The sequence below is a fragment of the Nelumbo nucifera genome, chromosome 1, assembly GCF_055504915.1.
Source record: "Nelumbo nucifera cultivar China Antique chromosome 1, China Antique-T2T, whole genome shotgun sequence".
Lineage (NCBI taxonomy): Eukaryota > Viridiplantae > Streptophyta > Magnoliopsida > Proteales > Nelumbonaceae > Nelumbo > Nelumbo nucifera.
The window spans coordinates 78,179,938-78,187,129 of NC_142649.1; the positions used below are offsets into that span (position 1 = coordinate 78,179,938).

Sequence of the window (7,192 nt, forward strand, 5' to 3'; positions counted from 1 at the left end):
TTTTAAGGCTATTTTGTTTCTCGGTGTAAATTGAAACCAGATGTAAAATTTTTATACGGTTTACCTTTGCATGTGTTTGTTTATAATTATGATTTGTATCCTTTTCTGTTACAAATTTTGCATTATTTTGTCTTATTTGTATTTATTGGTAATACAAATTTTGCATCCCAAAAACTGAAATAAAAATTCTTTTTTATCTTTATTATTCTCTCATTCTTTTATATCAAGTAGATTAGATAGTGGGGACTATAGCATTTTATTTCCCACTTTATTCCTCAAAAACAATCTTCCTCTGATCAGTTGGCTTTCTCTCACATAAAGTAAAGACAATATGATCTTGCCTCCAATTTTATTCTTCCAAACACATAAAGCAAAATAGAATCTAAAACAAAAATAAAGCCAGAATTTACGCTTTGTCCAATTGCACTGCAAACAAACAGAACCTAAATATAGGATTGACAGACATTGCTCACAAGATGCTGCAGCTGTTATTGTATCTTATAGGTAGTAGATCCGATCTTTACCTAATAACACCTCAATTTCACTACCAACAGATAAAATGAAACCTTTCAAATGGATTTACATACAATCTATACTTACAAGACATTAATTAGAAACATTTCCTTATACTGTGGGTATGGGTGTGTTGACAATTTACATAATGATAAAGGAGATATTCCCAGCCGTACATCTGGGAAGGAGATCCGAGCTCATTTACTGTCCTTTCCCTCACCCCACAATTTTTGGTATCTTTCCTTTACCATTTATGCTCTCCACTTCCTTTGGTCTAATTTGACTTGTGAAAATACAGTTTGCCTATAACTTGGGGAGTCTGATTTTGGAATATGGATTCCTCTCATGAAATCTGAAGAGAGAGAGAGAGTTGACGTTCTTAATAATTGAGCTAGGGGCAATGGCCTCTTAAGCTGCATTTGGCATTCTTTATTTTAGAGACAACTGCAAAAAGAAAATAAGTTCTTAAAATAAGGAATGCCAAATGCAGCCTTAGTCAGGTCTTAAATGAGCCTCCAAGTTCCTCTCTTAAGGCTCAGTTTGGAAGAAGTAAAAATGCAAATATATAGAATGCAAACCCTTGCATCAATACATTCCCATATTTTTAACCTTGGTTCCTTCTATATATGCAAATTCAACCAAATTTGATAAATTAAAATTAAAAAAATTGATTGGTCAATTTAAATTCAAACTCAAAACTCCCATAGGAATATGTGGATTTCTACAGGAAAACTCACTACTTGACATACGAATGAATCCCTTTTATTATAAACAAAATTAGGATTTAGGGTTTGTTAAGAGTCCATGATCCAACTTCCAAATGTCAGGCTACTGAGATCACCATGAAAAGCTAAAAGTGCTTTCTTTTTTCTTTTTTTTTTTTTTTGGGGGGGGGGGGGGGAGGGTGTTCTAGAACATTTTAATTCCAAAAACACCAATACTTTTCAACTTTCCCACTTTCACCTATAAGAGATCAATTTGGGAGATGGGATCTTGGTTAGCATGGATCCATTCCTTGGTTGAAAAGGTGAAACCATGGGCATGGACCCAGACTGATGTATAAGGCGCATGTGAAATACTGCTGGCATGGCAAGACTTTGTAGTTTTAACTTTTCTGAGTCCTTTCGACTTGTGCTAACCCCTTATTTCGTAGAAATAAAGGGTTTTAACCTTTAGGAACATTGATAGAAGGTCCATTTGGTATACTTTTTTTTTTTTTCTTTTTGATGGGTCGGGTGGCTCTGGCGCCATGACTAAGGGGACCGGCTGTATGTTATTGCAGGACCCAACGATGGTTGGCTACTAATCAAGATGATACAACAACAACCCTTACACACTAAGCATTCAGCCAGCAGTGAGAGATTCATGAAACCAAGAACTGTTCACACGGGATTGGAGGTTCTTCCACAGGTCACAAGCCACAGTAGCGACCCATTGTTAATTTGTTAGGGTGCATTGGCTTAAAGTCAAGGCCAGAGGTAGTCCATTAAGATTTGGAATCAAGGGCATCTGGAATCTAGATGTCACCTCAGACCTTACCCCATCAAACTCTGATAATTATTATGGTTGTAGCTATAAGTAATTTTGATAAAGATTTGTCTTTTAAATCGATAGATGGTGGTTTGGTCTTGACTACTTATGATCGGTTGGTAAGCTCCTGTATTGTCTGTCGTTGGCATGCATGATCCTGGTCCTGGTTTGGAACTTGGAATTAAAGCTGTTGGATCACCTGCACGCACTCATCACACTAAATAAAAAGGAAACTGTATAATACACCCTAATTATATATATATGAACTATCCATCTCGTATATATCGATTTACCTTTACCACATATGAAAGGCACACAGTACTCTGATGAGTGATGCATGCCAACACCCTGATGGCCTGATCTATCTATAAACATATAGACGCATTGGCATCACTGAGTGGATGAATGGGCATAGATGTCGGAGATGTTATCGACACTAATTTCTAATGCACATGCCCCATATTTATCTGTAAACTGTAAAGGCAACCACGTACCCATAAAAGAGAAGTGAAAGAAACGGATCAATGGAGTGGAGGATGCTTTTCTGGGCATCTCAGTCTTAGTTTGTTGGTTTGGTTTGACATGGGCGATGGAGGGAGGAGAAGATATATATATTTTCCTCTCGCCCAGAATATTAAAATTACAGCTGGTTATTGGGTCTACCACTAGCACTAGGTCCTCTAATCTCTTGAGAGGATGAAAAGGAAAAGCAATAATATATAGACAGAGAAATTGAATGGGGTGGATGGATATATATCCATGAATTTCAACCTAGCTAGCTGCTATCAGCTTTGGGTTATATATACATCAATGTTTGGTCCTGAACTCCTGATAGGATATGGTGGCATGGGCTTTTGTTCAATTGCTTCCCCTCTCCTCTTTGACTATTTTTTCATTTGTGTTTGTTCTTCTGTCTGAATGTAGTTCCAATTGACACCACTCCATTGAACTTGGTGCAGCTAGCGCCCGGGCAATGCCACATTTGAACCTACATTAATCATAATGCGCGCTTCTGAGAATTCAACCAAACACTATGCTTTCTCACAAGGAAGAAGCCAAGAAGCCAAGATCAGGATTCAGGAATAAGGTCCCTCCAGCCACCAGTTGTGCCCCCCCACCCACCTTAATTTGTTCCCTTGCATCTCTGTATGTGGGCTTCAGCTGCCTTCACTACTACTTTCCCATTTCTCTCTGCTAGCTACGTTAGATTGTCGACTACTTTCTATCTGTCTTTGCTCCATGGATACCACCAAAGGTCAACTTTATCATTTGTTTGGTTGTAAACCAGGCGCAAGCAGTATACATCATAGGTATCTATGGAAATCCAACGGACGTGCAAGTGCCACGTTCAACCGATTTCGTATATGTGGATCAAAACAAATAAGGGCTCTAGCTTGTAGTTGTTGGTTTCCAACAAACATTTGAAGATGCAAAATTAAGGGCACAGTAGTATACTCTGTTAGATAGAATCTATCTATCAGTCCATTTACCTGAACCCTGAACCCTGAACCCCACCACCAAGTATCATTTCTCTGAAGGTCTCTGCTAAAAACAAGATGCATGTAACCACGCTAGAAACACCAATCATCAGATTTCAGAAGTAACCATGTCAGTGTCCCGTATTGTTACCACATGTACCATCAACTGAGGTGTATACTCAATTTCATGATTGGGTTTTGGATTAAGATTCAGAAAATTTGGCCGATGATGAGGTTGGGTTGGAGGTGGGGTTAGGGCTTGAGAGGGGGGCTAGGGTATATTGACCCAAATCCAATTACCGAACCCGCCCGAGAGTTGCAACCCAATAAGATAATACTCAACTAGTCTACATATGTTTTAGATTCATAACATATGAGAAAACTTTTTGGTTATGAAAGTATATGTTGACCGGGTTTGATTATCAACTCGAATAAGGGGTCTGAGAGAAGAGATCGAAAGATCTGTGTTTTTGTTATAGTCCATGACCTGAGATTTCTTTTGACATGAAATTCTGGCAATTTCACTTAGAGCTTCAAAAAGTTAGAACCATGTTAAGTTATTGACCTGACTTAAGGAATTATTTTACGTAGGATTAATTTGGAAAGAGTATAAATATAAATATATACAAAATAATGTAAAATACATGATTTATAAATATAAATATGTACAATGCAAATACATATAAAATAATACAAAATACAAGAATTTACACTCTAGATATTTGTATTTATACTCCATCCAAACTGAGCCTTAAGGACCAATCATATGCTACTTCCCTCATTTTATAATTTTGCCGTATTTACATTTCAACTTTCAAGTGAATTAAGAAATTAACGAGTGGGGCTCCGGCAGAGGATGTATCAGCCCGCTTCATGAGGCTCTCTTCCCAACTCACTGCAACCCCAATCGTTACGCATGTGGATGAACCAAGGGCCCAAGCCAAGGCACAGGGCCACCGCACCCAAAGATTAAGACATCCCAACTTACTCTTTGCCAGAAGTCATCCTGAAGGACAAAGACATCAGATTTGCGAACTGCACCTTGCACTTGCATGTCATGGCTGCAGAAAAAGAGAAAAAAAAAATAAAAGGGAAGCTCAGTTTGGAGATCATCATGAATTCTTGTCATTGATTAGGTTTAACTATATGAAAGATCATCATTGAAATAACAGCGGGGATAGCTCAGTTGGGAGAGCGTCAGACTGAAGATCTGAAGGTCGCGTGTTCGATCCACGCTCACCGCATTGTAATCCTCTCGATGTGAAAAAGCTGCAACTCTTTGCTATCTAATCCACTATGGCAAAATGAGAGAGGTCTTTACCCCTTCTTTTAAGCTCTAAAGCTATTGCTGTTGTCCTTTTTATTTTTTAATTCGAGTGACAGAGCTTCTTGAGGTTGATACATTGGCATTTCAAGAAACGATAGAAAGAACGAATTAAGAAGCCAAGAACTTGAACAGGATAGTATCTCGTGGGCGGGAATGCTTCAACACGCTTGTTAGGAATCACTATTTGCTATTTCAATCTAAAACTATTATAGTACATCTCAGAGAAAAGCATGTCTCATGGACCTTGAGCAAACACGTATGTCTGGTCTGGGGTCTATGCCAAAAGCATTTTGTTGTACACACTTGTTTTCACCTCAAAGCATTTGTCCCGTGTCAAGTACTTGTTTAGGTTAGCCAGTAAATAATTCACCTTAGAAAACAAGAGCAAAGCTAAGGGGTTCCCATTTCCCACTTCCCAATAGGGTATAGGGCCTTTCTTTTAGGCTCTGTTCGTTTTTCGGTAAGTTATTTATCCGAGTAAATGCATTTATCCAGGCATGTGTTTCCCAGGAAAAACTTATCCGGATAAGTGCATTTACCCATATTCTTTTATTTCCCATGTAAATAAGGCAATGACAATTTTAACCATAAAAATCTAATAGTAACAGAGGCATTTTTGTCCCATTCAATTGTTAACAACTTTCCCCTCATGTGGGAAAGTTATTTACCCACCTAGGAAAATAAACTTTCTCCCTCTCAAAATCCAAAAAAAGAACCTCTCCTAGGTGTTATTTCTTGCAATTCTATATATCATTAGTGCTTTATGCTAGGACTAGCCATATTAGTACACTCATCTCATTGTTCGATCAAATGCCTTATAGATATATTATCTCTTGGATATGGATTGCTTGTACAAAGTTGGATAGAGATGGAAGTGAGTATGCTTTCACTAATAGACATGTGTGCCCAATGTGGGAAAGTAGATCAGTTGTCTCTAAGGTTTTCAATGGGATGAAAGCTTGGGCAACTATTATCAAAGGGCTTGCAATACATGATCGGGGTACTTACATATGGAGATGGTGGGGGTGGTGCTTGCTGATGTCAACTTCATTGAGGTCCTTTGTGCTGAGTCCAAATATCTTGGAAATAAAAATTCTGTACACACAAAATTCAGTAACACATCGAAATATCTCCTATACATGTATGTTAAATTTATGGGTAGGTGTTTCCAATATATGGCTAGATGCCCATGCTTGCAAAGCTTTTGCTTGTAGGATACCACTTCGCCCTTGTGTACCTACACACTTGATGGACTAGTTGACCAGAAGCAAGCCTTGATCTCCTATAAGCAAAGACCTAGTGCACATAGCAACCAATCACACATTAGGTATATCTCCCGAATCATATGTATATGTTAAATTCATGGAGAGACTAAGGCGGTGTTCGACACCGTGTTCAGTCCCGTCCACAATTTATTTTTGATCTCCTACTTCAAACTCTTCCTTAAAGGCTAAAACCCTATTGTTTGTTTCACATTTTAATATTTTTGTCAATAAAATATTAATTATTTTACTTAATTTTATTTTTTTTTAATTTTTTTATCAATAAAATAATATTTTAAATATTTAAAATATATATTTTTTAAATTTTAATTATTTTACTATTGTTTTTATATAAAACTAATATTTATTGGTTAATATTAATTTATTGATACATTTTTCAATATATTTATCATATAAAATGCAAAAATTAGATATTTATGATTAACCGTGTAGATCATTCATAAAATGTATATGAAATACATGGAATCAAAAAGTGTGGTATAGACTAGTCCAATTCACACAGTTTTGAATAATAGTGGACTGTGGTGTGGTTTGGATTGATCCCTGCCACAGGGTGTGGTGTGGACCAGTCCATACCCACAAATTTCTCGTCCACACTACAGAACACCCCCTAAACTCCTTGTAGACATGTGAATTTTTTTAAGCCAAATAAATGGGCTTAATTTACATGACAACCTCTAAATAATATGGGCCTCCATGGGCCCAAGGCCCAAATCTACATAAATATATCTTGGTGGCCTATGGATCCAAGTGTGTTAAGTCTAATCAGGCCCATCTCCTATTGTAATAAGGTGGTCCCATTGGCAAGACCACTAACTCCTACATAATGGTGCATGTATAGGAGTTGATGCTAACCCAACACCCCACTCACATGGAATTGGTTAGCTAAGTGGGCTGAGGTAGCAGCTTTAACCCTTGGCTATAAATAGCCTTGCCTAGGAAGAAAGGGGGTTCCTCCTTTCTTCCTTTTGGAGAATCACACTACAAGAAGCTCTCAGACATCAACACTGAAGATTGCAAACAACCACAAGCTCCTAAGGCTGCAACTTGGGCCGGGTTGG

The 7,192-nt window shown here is 37.7% G+C and overlaps 1 non-coding gene across 1 annotated transcript; it reads left to right on the forward strand.

Annotated features, from left to right (window-relative positions):
- The first annotated feature begins 4,692 nt into the window (after positions 1–4,692).
- On the forward strand, positions 4,693–4,765 carry TRNAF-GAA (transfer RNA phenylalanine (anticodon GAA)). The gene has a single exon. It is a non-coding gene; the product is annotated as a tRNA-Phe (tRNA).
- Positions 4,766–7,192: the final 2,427 nt, after the last annotated feature.